This window comes from Hypanus sabinus, chromosome 2 (genome assembly GCF_030144855.1).
Source record: "Hypanus sabinus isolate sHypSab1 chromosome 2, sHypSab1.hap1, whole genome shotgun sequence".
Taxonomy (NCBI): Eukaryota; Metazoa; Chordata; class Chondrichthyes; order Myliobatiformes; family Dasyatidae; genus Hypanus; species Hypanus sabinus.
In genome coordinates this window covers 155,604,624-155,623,766 of record NC_082707.1, presented here as the reverse complement: position 1 = coordinate 155,623,766, position 19,143 = coordinate 155,604,624, and the positions used below count along the sequence as shown (strand labels likewise).

The 19,143-nt window shown below is 37.4% G+C and overlaps 1 long non-coding RNA gene across 1 annotated transcript; it reads right to left on the bottom strand.

Moving 5' to 3' along the window:
• Positions 1-289: 289 nt before the first annotated feature.
• Positions 290-19,121, bottom strand: LOC132385267 (uncharacterized). Its single transcript, XR_009509128.1, has 2 exons — positions 18,906-19,121; positions 290-6,762 (listed from the first exon to the last, which is right to left on the bottom strand). It is a non-coding gene; the product is annotated as an uncharacterized LOC132385267 (long non-coding RNA).
• Positions 19,122-19,143: the final 22 nt, after the last annotated feature.

The window sequence follows — 19,143 nt, the reverse complement described above, 5'->3', positions numbered from 1 at the left end:
ACTGGTTGCCATGAATGGTATCAAGAGCATACAAGAGTGATAAGGAAGAACAATTACTGATTTCTATATCTATCTATGGATGCTCGTTCATACGTATGGGTGTCCACAACTCAGTGGTTCTTGTCCACTGCACTTTCAATCAGGCAGTGAATAAGCTTCATTTCTTCTAAGTAGTCAGTATCAGTGAAATTCCGGGCAAAGGAAATTTTTGCTTATTGCAAACTATATTGATTTTCCATAATATAAAAGTTTAAATGTCATCTAAAGTACAACAAATTAAGCTTTCCAGTCTGCATAAGAATAGGTTTATTTGTAATATTACATTTACTAACAAATATATATATAATACACATTAAAAACTAATTGACAAAAACAATGGGAGATTAATTTGGCACAATTCCAGTAAATACCTATAGCATTTTAACTCTATAACAATATTTATTCCATTTTAATGACAGACTGCAACACAAACTTTATATTAAGACGTGACTTAATAAGAAACTTGATCTTTGTGCATTACAATAAAAATTTTCTAGCAAAAATTACTTTTAAAATTAGGATTTAAACAAGTGTAGAAATTAACAGTAGACATTTTACATTGGAAATTTAATACCTTTATTTTAATAAAGTTATTTTGGTAAAGGCTACTCTCTATGAAGCTTGATCATGCCTTTCACATGAACTTTCACAGCCGAGAGCAGAGCTACAATTGAATTAAGCTTGTGTAGAATAGGCATCTGTAATAAATACAATTACTTAAGGTGTGTGGGTATTCAGTGAAGAAGGCTATTATGGCTTGCAGAGGGATTTGAAAAAGCTGAAAAAAATGGCTAATGGAATTTAATGCAAATAAGTGTGAGGTGCTGCAGTTTGGTAGGACCAACCAGCGCAACTCTTACACAATGAACAGCAGGGCACTGTGGAGTGTGGTAGAGCTGGGAATACTGGCCCATGTTTCATTGAAAATGGTGTCACTGGTAGATAGGGCCATATAAGAAAGCTTTCAGCACATTAGCCTTCTTAAATCAATATATTGAGTATAGAAGATGGGATGCTATGTTGAAGTTGTACAAGACATTGATTAGGCTTAATTTGGAGTATTGTGTGCAGTTTTGGTCATCTACCTACAGGTAAGATGTAAATAAGGTTGAAAGAGTATAGAGAAATCTTCAAGGGAGTTATAAGGATAGATTGAATGGGTTAGGACTTTATTCCTCAGAAAGATTGAGGAGATTTGATATATACAAAATTATGAGTGGTATAGATAGAGAAAAATGAAAGCAGGCATTTTCCACTGAGGTTGGGTGGGACTACAGAGGTCATGGGTTAAGGGTAAAAGGTGAAAAGTTTAAGGGGAACAGGAGGGGAAACTTCTTCACTCAGATGGTTGAGAGCATGGAATGAGCTGCCATCACAAGTGGTACACAAGAGCTCGATTTTTAACTTGGATAGGTAAATGGATGGCAATGGTCCCAGTGCAAGTCAATGGGAGTAGCACTTCAAATGATTTCTGCACGGACTAGATGAGCCAAAAGGCCCATCCTGCGCTGTACTTTTCTATGACTCAATGACTATTAAAAATGTCAATTTCAGACATGTCCCTCCCAACCCTGTTAGACTACGTCTTGTACAATTTAAAAAAATGTTTAAAACAGCTATCAGATTTTAAGTGGAGGGAAAAATGACATTTATATTGAAGATTTCTTTTACCAGACTGAGGATAACTGAAAAAATTGTTCTGATGAAGAAAGAGCAAAAACAACCAATTTCAAATGAGGCAAATTACTTGACAAACTATTTATTTTTACCATGTGAGAAAGGTGACTGAGACACTACAAAATGAAGCACTGCCATTCTAATAAAGGTCTTAATTTTAAAATCAAGTAAACCCAAGGAAAACAAGATAGCAAAGAAACTCTCATTTTGTGGAGGCAAAGGACAATCAATACTTTGCTTCAAGCCTCTGCACAATCCTGAGGCCTTCACAGATGCTGCTTAACTTGCTGAGTTCCACCAGTTTTTGTTTTGCTCCAGATCACAGCATCTGTATTCTGTCTCTATTAAAAGGATGGAAACTGGTGGAATGTTAAGTAGGTCAGTATCCACCTTTCATTTATAGATGAATAATGGGTTTGGTGGCAAGAGCATGGGTCAGTTGAAAAAGAAAATTGCAAGGATCATGACAAAGGGATAACATGGGTGCCATGGAAAAGAGCTGCCATGACCCAGTTATTCATTAGATTCAGCCTTTTAACTCCACTACAAAATACCATTCCTTCAAATGCAAGACAAGCTAAATGAATTTAGGGGGAGAGAAGCAGAAGAAATACAGCTTATTTTAAACTCCCTCGTCCACTGATCATACTTACACTAATAATTAGTTTATGTACAAAGATTATACTTTTTCCTTTCCACAATGACCCTATTTAATAAAGTATTATTTAGCTGTTGAGCTTTGAGATAACATGCAAATAAGTATTCATGTTTATTAGTTAAATTTAATTCATCTGCACAAAGGCTGATCTAATTCCTGCATATATTTTAGCTGGATCCTTCCACTCAATCCTCATTAATCAATTTGTTTTTCATGGTTCTTAACATGAGGTAGCACCCAGGCCACACTGATAATATTCCAATAAATACATCTTTATCATATACATAGTGTCTATGCAAATACAATCATCCTATTTCCAGACCACTTGTGCCAAATGGCTCCCTGCTGTGAGATTTCTTACAAAAGTACTAATTGAATGTTTCAATGGAAATAGTAAAAAAAACCTATTATATTTAAGTATTGTAATGCACTAAAATTCATTTATTCTTTTAAAACAGCACAAATTTACATTAATTTGGACTGGGGATATATTAGGTACAAAAAAGAGGGCCCTGGTTAGATCTACATTGTTTTTCTGAAGAAAGTCTCGTGCTGGTATATTTTTAAGATATAAAATTTTACAAATTGTTGTCATTATACAGGTCATTCACATGGATTAAAGACACCATGATCTGTAAAACGAAGCTTCTTCCAGGTGGAGGACTATTGAACGATTATGCAGAATATGGCACCAGCTTAAAGATTAAATACATAATAAGACTGCAAACACTAGTTTGGTATTTTACAACTTGGCAAAATTACTGTTCTTTCAGGGACTGGGCCTCAATTTTTGGCCACTGCAATAGTTTATTTAAATTTCTTCCCATCTGATCAAAATACAGGAGTGCATACTTGTATAAAAGCTTTTTTTCCACCAGTTCCAAATTTTAGTAATTTCATCAAGAGTAAAATGTATTGTTTTATTATTAGCTGTATTCTATTTTCTTAAACCAAGATCTAATGGAGATACTATTTTGTGAACCAGTTTTTCAATTTTGGAATATTGGTTCCTGGATGTCCCAAATGCTCTTCAGTTAAAAATATTCTCAAATTATGAGCCAAAATGCACTGTGGTGTGAGTGTTGCATCCTTTAGAGGATTAAAAATATATACCATTTCTTGGACAGATGGCAAATCTTAATTAAAAGAACTACAGAACATAAAAATGTTAAAATGGATCAGTGTATAGTTAATGCTTAAATGAAACAAAAATTACTATTTACATTTTTATAGAGGTTCAATTCCTGAAGGAGCAGTAATTTTTATTGGTTATTTGTAGCAAGCTGCCTTTTAAGTATCCACTCTACATTGTTAAAATCTTGAAGTTGTTGTCAAATTCTGCACAAAAGTTCAGCCAAGTGAAACTCTCACTTCTGGAGTACAAAACCCAGAAGGTTTCCTTTTCTGAGATAGGACAGATTCATTTATTGTCATTAGTAAAATGCAAACAAATGAATTCAACAAACAGGTTTTCTTCTGTTTATAAAATTAATGACATTAAGCATACCAATAAAGGTAGATCACCTCAGAGGGCAGCAGTGAGTGTACATGCTATTACTGAGGAAAAGGCGCTTGGCAAGCTGAAAGGTCTGAAGGTAGGTAAGTCACCGGAGCCAGAGGTACTGCGCCCCAAGATTCTAGAATGGTTCCAGAGGATTGGGAAAAAAAAAATCACAGATGTTACTTCACTTTTCAAGAGAGGGAAGCAAGCAAAGGAAATTATAGGCCAGTCAGCCCGACTTCAGTGGTTGGGAAAATGTTGGAGTCTATCAAGGATGAGGTTTTGGAATACTGAGAGGCACATGATAAAATAGGCCAAAGTTAGCCTGACAAATCTGTTGGAATATGAATAAATAACATACAGGATAGACAAAGGAGAGTCAGTCGATGTTGTTTATTTGGATTTTCAGAAGACCTTTGACAAGGGGCTGCACAGGAGGCTGCTTAACAAGAGCCCATGATATTTTAAGAAAATACTAGCATGGACAGAAGTTTGGCTGACTGGCAGGAGGTGTTTTTTCAGGGTGACTGTGGCTGACTAGTAGAGTTCTGCAGAAGTCTATGTTGGGACCATTTCCTTTTACATAGGTCAATGATTTGGGATGACTTTGTGGCTTAGTTTATGGACGTGTACAGATTAGGAGAATGGACAGTGACAGATATAGTGTAGGGAGGTGTACGGTTATACACTTTGGTAAAGATAAAAATGTAGGCTATTTGCTAAATAGGAGAAAAATCAGAACAGATGTGCAAAGGGACATGGCAATCCTATTGCAGAATTCCCTAAAGGTTAATTTGCAGGCTAAGTCAGTGATAAAAAAGGCAAATGCCATATCAGAAAACTTATGATCTTATATTCTACCACCCCCCCCCCCCCATGGCCCTTACACCTTATTTAGCTGCAGCTCACAATATGCAAATGTAACATACATTCTTCATTACGTAATTGCTTCTCGTTTGTACTACCTCAAGGTACTTATGTTTTGAAAAGTGTATGGATGGTACCAAAACCAAGTTTTATGCCATATCTCAGGGTATCTGACAAGAGGAAACCAATTCCAAAGGTAATTCTTATTGGCTGGCTCTTCAAATATTACTTTATTTAGTCTTATACAGGTTGAGTACCCCTTATCTGAAATGCTCAGAGCTAGAAGTGTTTCAGATTTCAGATATTATTCTGTTATATAATGGGATCATCATTTCCGACTGAATTAATGTGCTACTGGTAAGCAATCTTTGTCTTACATTTGCTCATCACACATACAGTTAAGTATTAACAATAAACATTACATATCATTAATACAAGGAAAATATTGTGTGCAGGGTAACAAAAACCTTATCAGGCTTTCAATCTCCACCTAGATGCCTTGTTTTCATTAAAAGGTTACAGAACACTATGTATTTTTTTAGGTTTTGTGTTAAGAATAAAAAAACATTCAGCATTGTAGACTTGTTCTGGTTTTAGATTTTCATCAGTGACAACTGCATCAATGCATTTCTCTGCTGCTCCAGAATCAGCAAGTGCTTTATTTTTAATTTTTTTAAAAAAATCTTTAAAAATTTAATGGCACTCCTTTTCTTAAATTTCTGCAACCAGCCTGCTGAAGTCACAATTGCATTCAATTTTCAGTTTGTTGTGATAAGATCTTTGCTTGTTTCATGATCAGCATACCACTAAGCAGCATATGATCACTGACACTGACAAATCCATTCTTTCAATACACGATCAATTTCTTAACTTTTCACTTAATGCAGTGTTTCAAAAATTTTCCCTTAATTTATTACATATTCATATATTAATGTTATATTAATATTCATTACATACTCGAGGTCACTTCTCAGAACTGTCTGTGATGCGCAGAGACCTGTTCATTGCCTGGGTCCAGTGCCTTACGGAATTTTTCATTTGGGACATCATGCAAGCACTCAAAAAAATATCAGATTTTGGATAGGGGGTACTCAGCCTGTACAATTAAACTTACTTCTGAATTTTTTAGTTCTTTAATCTTAGTTGAATGAAGGAGATAAAGGTATTACTGTGTTTGAAATGCAATTAACTTGTGGCATCATCAGCTGATCAAGCTGTGAAAACAGTTTAAGACAATTTGGCCTGAGGCAGTCTTCAAGAACATCATACAAGGAAACTGATTGAAAAAGATGTAACTAGTCAATTTTCTGCTTTTAATTTACCGGAATCTATAAAACCGGCTGAAATTATGCACTTTGTCCCCGATTAGGTCATATTTAGAAACCAATCAGTACAGATATTCAGTGATCATACCTGACAGATTATAAAGAATTAACTTCAAGCTGTGGCAAAGGGATAATAGTCAAACAAAATAGCAGAAAGCAAAATTGAATCTTTGTATGGAAAATAGATGGCAATTACTGATTCACAAGTGTCTGCATACTTAAATTATATGGACTTAGGAAAAGACAACATCAATATGCACCAATGTCAAACTTCCTGAAATTGGATGTTAATTTATTTATCACAATGAGGCCTGAGAGCCATCAGGAAAGTGTAAGTTCAATGCAAAATCAAAACATCTCTATTTCCTACACTTTTAAAATGGGATAGAGAAACATTCATATATACAGACCACTAAAAATGAGATCATACAGTTAAACTATTTTTAAATTGTTTCATAAAATAGTAATGATACAGGTCCTCCCCAATTTACAAACATCTGACACACATACAGCCCATACATACGAACAAGTGTTTGGGGAACTGCCAGAATGGATTTGCTGGTTGCTGCAGGGTTGCAAACACCTTCTTCCATGTGGGAAGATGGTTTGTGGCCACATTTTTGACTTGCGAACTCCTCAGGTTACAAACAGATCATAGGAACTGAACCTTGTCGATGAACTCTGCTGAGGAAGATCTGTAATAGATAGAAAAAAAATTGTTAAAACTTCTGGAAATCTGATATGAAAATGAAATGCTAGAAACACTTAGCAGACTAGGCAGTATTTGTGAAAAGAAACCGGTTTACTTGTTTGACATTGCAGTGAATTATTATTTTGAAAAACAATGTTTAGAGGTGGAGTGTTACAGATTTGGATTAAGATAATGAGAAAAATTGTTAAAGATTTCATAATCCTTTTTCTTAGTAATATGCAACACTGGTTAATCTTTGTTACAATTCCAAATATATCAATAACCACCCCTCCCCCATGACGACTCAGGGGTATTAGCTGAGCACTAGATTGGGTTTAGCTTTGATATCCTCTCCAGGGATGTGATTAAAAGGCCACACCCTATCTAGGCTCCTGTAATGAATGGTTAGTATGTCATGCACGTGGGCTTTAAAAAAATACCACACATTATCAAATACAATTTCTTTAGTAAAATTAAGCACTGTGCAATTAAAATAGTGGTGGCATAGTGAAGAAAACTGGCAAATAGCTGTTTTGCTAGAATGATTCCTTAGAGTTGATGTCATTACTGGTCTTTTTAAACAAATATTAAACATCTGGATGTAGGTTAAAGGGCTATATTTCAAACATCAAAACCAAGAACACATTATAAATAAAAATAGTAACAAAAACAAGTAAAATGAAAATGAAACAGAATTTAATGAAAGGAAACTTGAAGTAACTTATTATGCTAGAACAAGACTATATAAATTAAGTGGCAGAAACTTAAAATCAACACCAAGTATACAAATTGTTAAAAGCTAACAGGACAAATTGAAAGGCTGTTAAAATGCAAACAGGATATATGGTGTTATAAAGAGGTGGCATAGAAAAGAAAAGTTATACAAAGTCTTCATAAAATAGTGCTACCATTTAAAGGCTCTTGAGAAGGTGGTGTAAGTTATGTAGTAGACGACTGGAAAATTTGCAGCTTCAGAAGCATGGAATTAAGTTCTGGTTGATTGAAAAAAATGCAGTAGCAGAAGCTCAAAAGTTTACAAGAAAGACAAAGTAATTAGAAGGGAAACACTCTACAAAATGTTATCATGCACCTCAGGACTTTTTGTTGGTGAGATTCATCCAGGAATGCCTTGGCTTTTATGCAGCTTTTGTTTAAAGCATATTTTCAGAAGCAATCCCAAAGATGTATGATTAAATTTGTTACTTAAAGTGGAAGATCTTGAATGACAGTATAAATGCAGATATTTGCCTCCTACTTAGATTTGATTAATGAGAGAAAATGCAGGTGCACTTAGTTCAAATTTTCTTGGTGCAAATCGGTGACATCATATCTTGCCCTTGGGTCGAGCTTTGTATTTTCCATAGCAGAATGACCCAATCCTGGAGCATGACAACTAAGAGAACAAGATTGAGGATTGCGATGTTTGAAGTCCGCTTCAATTATGCCCATCCATATTAATACATCTAAGCCTGGGTCAACAGCTATCCCACAGTGATGGTGGTGCAGGAAGCTTTAAACGTTATCAGCCCTGATATCCACTTGGGTGTATGAAGAAACTGAGACATCCAATTCTGAAGTCAGTCTTCCTTAGAATTTAAGTACATCTTCACTATCTTAAGATTTTGAAACTCCATTTCTGATCGCACATCATTTAAGAAAATAACAGTAGCACCTTGGTGCCTTATCTCTCCTTTTCCTATTCTACTGCCATGTTACAATTAATCACATCATCCTTTCTCATCACCTTTTCACTGCTGTCAAATAACATCTGATCTAGTTTAACTTACCCATTCAATAAATGTATCTCCCCTTCAGTTTACTATATTTCTCATCCTGTACCCTTAGCAATGTAGACTTGCTTTATTGTAGAGTTTACAAGACACAAGGAAACTAGTACATCAAGAATTTGGTTTTAACAGACACTGAATAAAACAAAAATGTGATGCGATGTTGTAAAGTTTTTCTTGTCCAACCTCAGAATTGCAAGTAGACAGAAACATCTCATTGCAGACAATACCATTCACTCAAAATTAAGGACATTAGCAGATGCGCTATTATAATTAAAAGGCCTACAGAATCTCAACTGCACCACTTTAAATTGATTTATGAAGGCACTTAGAAAGGGGCATGGGTAACTGGATGAAATCAAATGGAATCAGAATTCTAGCGATCACTTTATATCCCTGAAAATGTAATAAACCAGAGGAGATTCATTGCATTCAACACCATCATCCTGTCAGTACTAACTAATCAACAAACTTCAAAACCTGGGACTCTGTATCTCCTCTGCAGCACAACCCTTGACTTCCTCATTGAGAGGCCGCAGTCAGTGTAGATCAGAAATAATATCCTCCCTTGCTGACAATCAAAACAGGTGCTCCTCAAGGATGCCTGCTTAGTCCACTGCTCTATTCTCTCTACACTCATGACTGTGGCTATGTACAGCTCAAACACCATCTATAAATTTGCCAATGACACAACTGTTGGTAGAATCTCAGATGGTAATGAAAAGGCGTATTGGAGTGAGATAGATTGGCTGGTTGAGTGGTGTCAAAACAACCTTGCACTCAGTGTCAGTAAGACCAAGGAACTGATTACGGACTTAAGGAAAAGGAAGACAGGAGTACACATACCAGTCCTCATCAAGTGGCAAGGGTGAACAGCTTCAAGTTCCTGGCTGTAAGCATCTGTGAAGATCTATCTTGACCCAAACATATTGATGCAATCCAGAGGGACATCTGCAGCTATACTTCATTGGGAGTTTGAGAAGATTGTGTGCCACTAATTTCTACAAATGTATTGTGGAAAGCATGCTGATTAGTTGCACCATTATCTGGTATGGAGGCTCTAATGCACAGGATTAGAAAAAGATGCAGATGATTATAAACTCAGCCAACTCCATCATGGGTGCTAGCCTCCCCACCGTTGAGGACACTTTCAATAGGCGATGTCTCAAGACATCCATCATTAAGGACCCTCATGATCCAGAGCAAACACAGGTACAGGAGCCAGAAGACACACATGTATTTTATAAACAGTTTCTCCCTCTCAGCTATCAGATTTTTGAACAGACCACAAATATTACCTCAGTATTTGCTTTTTGCAGTAATATTTATTAGTGGAAAAGACATTCATTTAAAAATTATTTCTTATTGTAATATGCTCATGTATTGCACTGTACTGCTGCTGCAAAACAAATGTTACGATATATGTCAATGATAATAAACCTGATTCTGAACCTGGATATATATTTTTAACCAATTTGTTGAAGGATTCAAGGGAAGCTGAGGGCATTATTTTTAAAATTATACTAGTGAGAATCAGGATTTCTGTCTGAATGTATTGTAGAGGTAGGAATTGACAACACTTTAAATGGTACCAAATTAACAGGGGACATTGTAACCCACAAGGCTCATAAATAAGCATCTCAGTCTATTGCCAATTTAGACATAGGTTTGTGTGCAATTTTTTTTTGCATTTATGAATACACTCTCATTTCAAAATCTATATTCCTACAAGGGACATTCCTAAGGGACTAGATACACAAATATTTCAATAGACATGGACTGATTAAGGATGGTCCAATATAGCTTCATGTGTACTAGACCATGTCTAACCAATCTTACAAGTGGTTTGAGGAAGTTAAAAGTGGATGAAGGCAAGGCAATGGATGTTGTCTACATTGTCTTTAGTAAAGCATTTGACAAGATACTAAATTGGATTCGACATTGGCTTTATGGGGCAAGGTTGAAAGAGTGGCAGGAGGTCACCTCTGACTGGAGGCCTGTGACTAGTGGAGTGCCACATGGATTGCCGCTGGGTCCTTTGATGTTTGTTTGTCATCTATATCAAGGTCTGGATGATGTGTTAACTGGATCAGCAAATTTGTGGATGGCACAAAGATTGGGGGTGTAGCGGACAGTGAGAAAAGGCCATCATGGCTTGCATCAAATGGCAGATGGAATTTAATGAATACAAGTGTGTGATTTTGCACTTTGAGGAGTCTGGTAGAAGGGAACTGGGAACACAGGTACATAATTTGCTGAAAGTGGCATCACAGATAGATAGCGTCAAAAAGATTGACCTGCCTAAATCAATGTATTAAGTAAAGATGGAATATTATGTTAAAGTTATACAAGACAGTATTGTGTATGAAATACTCTGTGCCAGTTTTGGTCACCTACCTACAGGAAAGATGTAAACAAGGTTGAAAGAGTAGAGAAAATTTACAAGGATGTTGCTGTGTCTAGAGGAACTGAGTTAAAAAGGAAAGATTGAATAGGTTAGGACTGTATTCTTTAGAACACAGAAGATTAGAGGAGATTTGATGGAGGTATACAAAATTATGAGGTGTATGGATAGGGTAAACACAAGCATGGTTTTGGAACAGAATAGATGGGACAAAAAGCATTTTTCTGTGCTGTACTTCTCTATGACTAATCCATGGCCTGGAGCAAACCATGAGGAGGAATGTTTCACATTACTGGGCTAGTGCTCATGTGTAAATGAAAACATTTCAATGTTCTTGCTCTGGTCCAGAAACAAATTGTTTTAAAATACAAAAATTGTAAGGTTGACAATAATTTGAAATGGGATTGAGAAGGATAGCTACTTCATGTGTATTTTTAAATGGTCTTAAGCATAAATAAAAATCCTTAAGTTAATAAAACCTAAACAAAAAGTCTGCAGAGCTTTGTAAACTTTCTGGATCTGTGGTAATAGTAGCAATATTAGAAGCAACAAAGGAGTTAACAGACCTTCAGAAAAAACTGTTTAGGAAGTAGACAGAATAATTTTGGTTCTATAATTCATCTGGTAACAGCCCAACATTAAAAATGTTGAAAGACTGATCTATAGGCACCTGCAAGGAAGATATTCTCTAGGAAGATAAACAAGTTGGCAGTAATTAGGAACAATGATACCTGTGCAAACAAAATCATAACGTCTAATGGATTTAAAAACTATGATATATACAAATTAATACAACCTATTAAATTTCAATAAAATACTTTCTTTGTGAAAACCAGTGGTCATGCATAACATGATGGGTATATCTTCAAAGTAAAGAAAATTAAAGGTAATAGACTAATAGTTGGATAGCAACAACAATTTTGCTTCTTACAATTCAAATTATAACGCAATCTAAAAGAATTCAAACAGAATCAGGTTTAATATCACTGGCATTACGTCATGAGATTTATTAACAGCAGAAGTAGTATATTGCAATACATGATAAATATAGAAAAAATAAATTACAGAAAGGATATGTATATTAAATAGTTAAATTAAAACCAGTGCAAACACAGTAATAAAAAGTGAGACAGTGTTCATGGGTTCAATGTCCATTTAGAAATCAGATGGCAGAGGGAAAGAAGCTGTTCCCTGAATCGCTGTGTACCTCCTTCCTGACAGTAACAATGAATAAAGGGCATGTCCTGGGTGATTTTGGGGGGGGGGGGGTAGGGGGGAAGGAGGGGTCCTTAATAATGGATGCCGCCTTTCTGAGGCACCACTCCTTGAAGATGTCTTGAATACTTGGTCATTTAGCACAGAACAGTCACTTTTGCCCAACTTGTCCTTGCCAGCTAAGGTGCCCATCTAAACTAGATCCATTTGCCTGCGTTTGGCCGATATCCCTCAAAAGATTTCCCATACATACTTATCCAAATGTCTTTCAATCTTAGTATACACCAATGAAGAAAGTCATTTTTTCCTTAAAAGTTTCTGACTTGCAATTTTGAATGCTAATAAACCTTAGATCGTCAAACAAGGTTATTTCACAAGTTTATACGTTTCAGTGATCTTTCCTAAGATAAATATTGATCTACCGTATTTGAGCGAGACTAAAATCTCACCTACATCTTGGTGCCATTGGTCTCTTCTGTTCATATCAAAGGAACCTTCAAATATTTAATGATAGTTACCAATTTATTTTTGCATTCTGTAAACACTTTATATCTGCAAATTCACAATAAAACATTTCTGTATTTACTTCAACTTTCACTTTCTTCAATACAGAATTGGATCCTATTTCTTAAATTATGTTGGTAATACTTAACTTAAAATAGAGCTAAATTTATGACTATCTATAATTCCTCTAGGATATTTAATAGTTAACATCATGGAACATCTGAACTATTGTAACAGAATACTTTCACCACTAAGGCTGTTGGGCAGGAAGCTTAGGAATATAAACCAGCAGCTCTGGCAGAACAATACTTAAGGCTGATTAATACTTGCGTGTACGGGCTACGCCGTAGCCCTGATTTTTACTTCTGTGTTGGCTCTATGCCGTAGCGAGCATGCATTGGCGTGCACCAAAATGCTAGTTGGCGGCGGAGTTTCTATGCCACTGTTGAGTTTCTTCGTGAGAGACATGGGCAAGGAAATGCATTTCAAACATTTTCACATGTCGGCAGGTAGATTTGATGACCTGGTTCATCTGTTTTGTGTCGGTGTACAGACATGGCGGAGAAGAAACAATCAGAAATGCGTAGGAGGAAATGTGATGCTACCAAGCAGACCAATCACAGTTGTTGTGGTCTGTGTCGCCGTGACATGTGTTACTTTTTTGGGGAGGTGCACGTCACCCTATGGCGTAGATGTGATGCACCGTATAAATCAGCCTTAAACTTCTACCTCAGGATATTCCACTGCATCTGTTCTTCCTTATCTTGGCAAATTGTAATAATACACATCATACATTCAAAAATTGTTTCTCAAATAGATTGACAAGCATTGAGGTTGCAATACTCGCCCAAGTAAACTGACAGTTTTCCCTCACTGTCCAGACTTGTGCCTTGAAGATAGTGTTAAGGTTTTCAGAAATTAAAGAGTCACTTACCTTAACACAGAATATTAATCCCACCTGTTCCTGGGTTTGATTGGACTAGTGAACTTCATTCGCAGCTGAACTCCAGTATGTGGATGGCCAGTAAACACCAAGGGGAGATGGCTTGACTCTTCACAGATGGGTCACTACTTTACACTTACACAGTATAAATGCTTAGTCATCCAACAGCACACAAAAATTTCTCATCTTTCACAATTGGACTGGACTACTTAATTTCTGGTTGAATAGAACCAAACAAAAGCAACAGCACAGATTTCCCACTTCTGAATTCATGACCTAGAACTCATTAATAAAGCAAAGGTAGTTAGGCTGAAGGCATTGCTCCAGGATTATCTACAACAAACACTCACTGAAATACACCCTATCCTCGTTATATGCGTCTTCAGACAATGCGGATTCACAGTTATGAGAGGAACCTATTTCTACCAACGTCTCCATATATGCATCCAAAACTCAGTTATGCACGGAGCACTGTTTTCCCGTCAATACAAGTCACGTGCACACGTCTCACAGTCTCACTGTTGGGATGCGAAGCACCTCTTTCCCGCCAATACAAGTCAGAGTGCGCTCCTTACAATCTCACTCCTGCCAGTCTCGCATTGGTTTTGACAAGATGTGGATGTGCGATCTTGCACTCTTAAACTTTTGTTGGCTTTACCTATGGTGTAGTGATTTTGTGTTTGAAATATTTAACTATGCCTCCTAAGCATCCAATGCCATGTCCTGGGCCATCAGCTGAGTGGCAGAGAACCGCTGTAAAACTTGAAAAAAAGTTGGAAATGATAAACCACGCGACATCAAGTGAAGGTAACACAGCTCTGGGATGCTACTGCCGGGAACAGAATCTTGCCTTTAAAATTCTTTTGTTGCTTGACAATGCGGCAGCCCATCCTGAACATTGGACAGCAGTCATCCTAACGTAAGTGTATTTCCTGCTGTCTAACACAACATCGCTGATTCAACCACTCGACCAAAGAGTGATCCACATTCAAGGCATTTTTTTAAAAAAAACGGCGGACTCTCTCTCAGATGCTGCAAGGAACAGACGATTTTGAAAATCCCAGGAGTTTACCAACAGTGAGGGAATGGTGGAAGTAGGAACACTTGGCACAAATGGCGATGGACACTGACCCAGGTTTAGAATGGAGTCAGCATTTCAGTCATTCCTTGCCATCAACCCTTCTTCCCTACAAGCAAATTTGTGCTGAAAAACAAAATGCTGCCACGCAAACAACCCTCACCAATTTCTTCAAACCGGTGTCATCTCCTGCTGCCAACAGTTCTAAGAGTTCTGAGAGTCTTCCTTCACCCCTTGCTGTGCTTGATATGATCCCGACACAACCATCCACCTTATCCATGTAAAGCTGCCCAACACCACAACAACCACTCATCTCCCAGAGCCAACACACCTGCCACTGTTGGTAAGTACTGCACACCCTAGTATGTTAAATTTGTATGATTTATTACATTGAATATTACCTTAAATTGATGAAATATAATATGAATGTTGTCTTGTGGTACTGCTTTTGTGTCATATTGGTATGAAAATGTGAATAAATTACAGATAAAACATACTCAGGAAGCCCTCTGGAACGCATCCCTATTTTCTCCATTTAAATAATTTTTCACATTATACGTTGACTGCGAGGAATGTATCCCCTGCATAAACAACTGCCATAAACAACTGTTCAGGCCTCTTGAGCTAGACAGGATTCCAACCAATTGTAACATATCCCATTTTCCACTGACTTAAAACTTTCAGAATCAGATTTATTATCACTGGCATGTGACATGAAATTTATTAACAGCAACAGGTTAATGCAATACATAATCTAGCAGAGAAAAAAAATAAAACAATAAACAAGTAAATCAATTACATATATTAAACAGATTTTTTAAAATGTGCAAAAACAGAAACCGCACAGTGAGACAGTGTCCAAAGCTTCAATGTCCATTCAGCAATCGGATGGCAGAGGGGAAGAAGCAGTTCCTGAATTGCTGAGTGTGTGTGCCTTTAGGCTTCCGCATCTCCTTCCTGATGGTAACAGTAAGAAAAGGGCATGCCCTGGGTGCTGGAAGTCCTAAAATAAGGGACGTTGCCTTTCTGAGACACCACTCCCTAAAGATGTCCTGGGTACTTTGTAGGCTAGTGCCCAAGATAGAGCTTACGAGATTTACAACCTCCTGCAGCTTCTTTCAGTTCTGTGCAGTAGCCCCTCCATACCAGACAGTGATGCAGCCTGTCAATGCTCTCTACTGTACAACTATATAAGTTTTAGTGTATTTGTTGACATGCCAAATCTCTTCAAACTCTTAATAATGAATAGCCACTGTCTTGCAAACTCCTAGTAATGTATAGCCACTGTCTTGCCTTCTTTATAACTACATCAATATGTTGGTTCTAGGTTAGATCCTCAGAGATCTTGACACTGAGGAACTTGAAGCTGCTCACTCTCTCTACTTCTGATCCCTCAAAGAGCATTGGCATGTGCTCCTCCGTTTTACCCTTCCTAAAGTCCACAATCAGCTCTTTTGTCTTACTGACATTGAATGTCAGGTTGTTGGTGGCATATCTCACTCCTGTACACACTCTCGTCACCACCTGAGATTCTACCAACAATGGTTGTATCATCAGCAAATTTGTAGATGATATTTGAGCTATGCCAAGCCACACAGTCATGAATTCAGAGAGTAGAGTAGTGGGCTAAGCAGTGTTGATCGTAGGTGAAGTAGTTATGTTATCACCAATCCGCACAAACTGTGGTCTTCCGGTTAGGAAGTCAAGGATCCAATTGCAGAGGAAGGTAGAGGCCCAGGTTATGTAACTTCTCAATCGTTCCTTGATACTGTTTCCAATCAAAAGCTTTTCTGACATCAGCACCAGAAAGGACAAGGGTTTTCAGTATGGAGTAACGTGGTCTTGGAGGAACCCAAATGGAGTGCTTGTGACCAGAGAAATGAATGCTGTATGATAGGTTGTCAAGACACTTTTTAGTACTGCTCTGGAAATTGCAAGTGGTAATTAACCAAATGTAGACAAAGCACACCCAGTCATTGTTTTACTTTGCTGGGCAATTACCCTGGAGAAATATGATAAGAGGTGCAAATGATTTTGGCATACGTGTTCATCAAGATAACCAGAACTTTGTCTAACACACAATTAAATCAAGACCATCTTCGCAGATGATGGCAGTTTCTGAAGAGAGATGACTGAGATGAGCTCTCAGTTCTGCACTTTCAATATATGCTATGTGCTATTTCTCCACCACCAGCTATGAATTGCAACTAACACCCCAGCAGCTTAATATAGTTCAGACAAGCCATTATTCCATTTTCAATTCATTTACTTGCTTACAAAAACTTGAAACCTGACTAAAGATTTACTTACACAGAACATCAAGGACTGTCTAATACATTTTCACTGGTGAACTACAGTTACGTTTAGAATGGGAGGAATTACAAGTCAATCTGCACATATCAAGGCTCTACAATAAGCCATGTGATAATGACTAATTAATTAACCCTCTGTGATGTTGATTAAAGAACCTGTTTAGCATCCAGGGGAAAGTTGAGATATTCATTGTCTATAAAAGTCATATTATTATAAAAACATTTAATTTATTTGGAGTTTATCTTGATGATAATGGAGAATTTGTAACTCTTACACTGAAACCTTATAAGAAATATAAGAATTTCTTACAACCATGGCCTGAAGAATAAGGAGCACCCTCAGAACCTACGAAGTAGTACAACGTTATTTTCACAGTTTGTGTATGTCTGACAAAATGGATAAGTTCTGCAGATTTCTGTATTTTTCACAACTACAAAATATAGTGAACTGTGACATCTGGTTGAAACTTAATCTACTGCTAACGTTGATCAGTCTGAAGATGAAAGGGACAATAATAGTTCCAAACTTTGCATTTGGCAAAGCTATTTAGCAACAGCTCTCCTCGAGGAAAACATCATACATATGTACATTTAAATACTTGAATGTTCTTTCAGCTTCAGATTTTAAACAAGTTCTAGGCTTTCAGATTGGAAGTTAATCTTTTGTAACAAGAATTCCACTAAAACCAAAAATAGTACTTTCCCGAAACAAAACCCAACAACCTCTCACTGAAGAGAAACTGGCATGAGAAGTGGAAGGCTCAGTTGATCAGAATGTTTTACTTAAATCTAATACAATTACTTCCTGCCACTGGAATTTAATAGAAATTTACATTCTCCTTTACATGCAGTATAGCTTAAAAACAAAACATTTAGGACTGGGTTAACATTTAGAAAAAAATGTTTCCCAGATACTCAAGTGCTTTTTCAAATTAAAATTTATATCTAGCCACGTGACAACTAACCATGTGAACAGAGAAAATTCCAGATTCATTGGTACAATGGTGTTAAGGGTATACTATTTCTTTCTCAGCCTATCTACAGATAGCAGCTTCTGCTGTATCAGAGCAACACTGGTCCGAATCCTGAACTATGGACATATGAAGTTATTAAATCAGGCACCATGACTTCAGCATGCAACACTACATGCATCTGAGCTGGACATAAAAAAAAATCTATAGCATTCAATCGATGGACATGAAGCAAATTCTCACTGGGATTAGATAGTTATTCAAAACAGAATTCTTTCATTGGTTAATTTATTAGTGTCTAGGAACTTTCTGCACAAGAGTAGACTGCAAGGTTTCCTAGATTACGAGTGACTAATGTTAAGAATAATGGATTGACTTGAAAGCGCAGCTGAAATATTCAAGAGATGAAGACAGAATTTGATTGTTTCTGGAAGGTAAAAATTCTTTCCAACTGGTCCCAGTAGATCTGCTGTAAACTCCAGTGAAATAAAAACTTATACTGTTTTCTTTCTTTTTTAATTTGTGCAGTGCAACTACATAAATATCGTTCCAGTTAAGAGAGGAACAAATACCTTAAATGAAGAAACACGTAGGTGGAAATACCAGTATTGATCTGAAACGTAAAACTGTTTACCTCCCGCATGATGCGAGCCGCCCTCCTCTCCTGGCTTTAACCGAGACTGTACTGGGCAGGTTTGTGCAGCGCCCAGCCGTAGTAACGCTGACAGCGGAGCCCCCGGCCCGTGCCGCGTGCACACTATTTACAGCGGCAGCTGTTTCCGGGTACGTAACAGCTCAATGACGCATCAACAGCTCCAGACGCCATTGAACCCAACCAACTCCCCACTGACGAGAACAGAAATAGCCTTCGTTTGACCTTTTATATTTACACTTCGCAAGCTTTTTCACTCTCCAGCACAATCTAAAACTTACTTTGGGCGGTATCCGCGTGTCCTGGACGGCGAAAGGGCGGACCGCGCGGCGCCGGGCAGCTAAAAGCCGAGAATTTCCCGACCCGCCTCATCCTCCGCGCGCTCGCTACCTCTTCGACAGAAGCTCAAACAGCAAAAATCGCCACCAAGATGGCGCCGAAGCGCCTCTCCCCTCTGCGCTTGCGTACGGCTTGAGCGCCGTCTCTGACTGGGGGACATGCGCAGAAGGAGGGGAATGC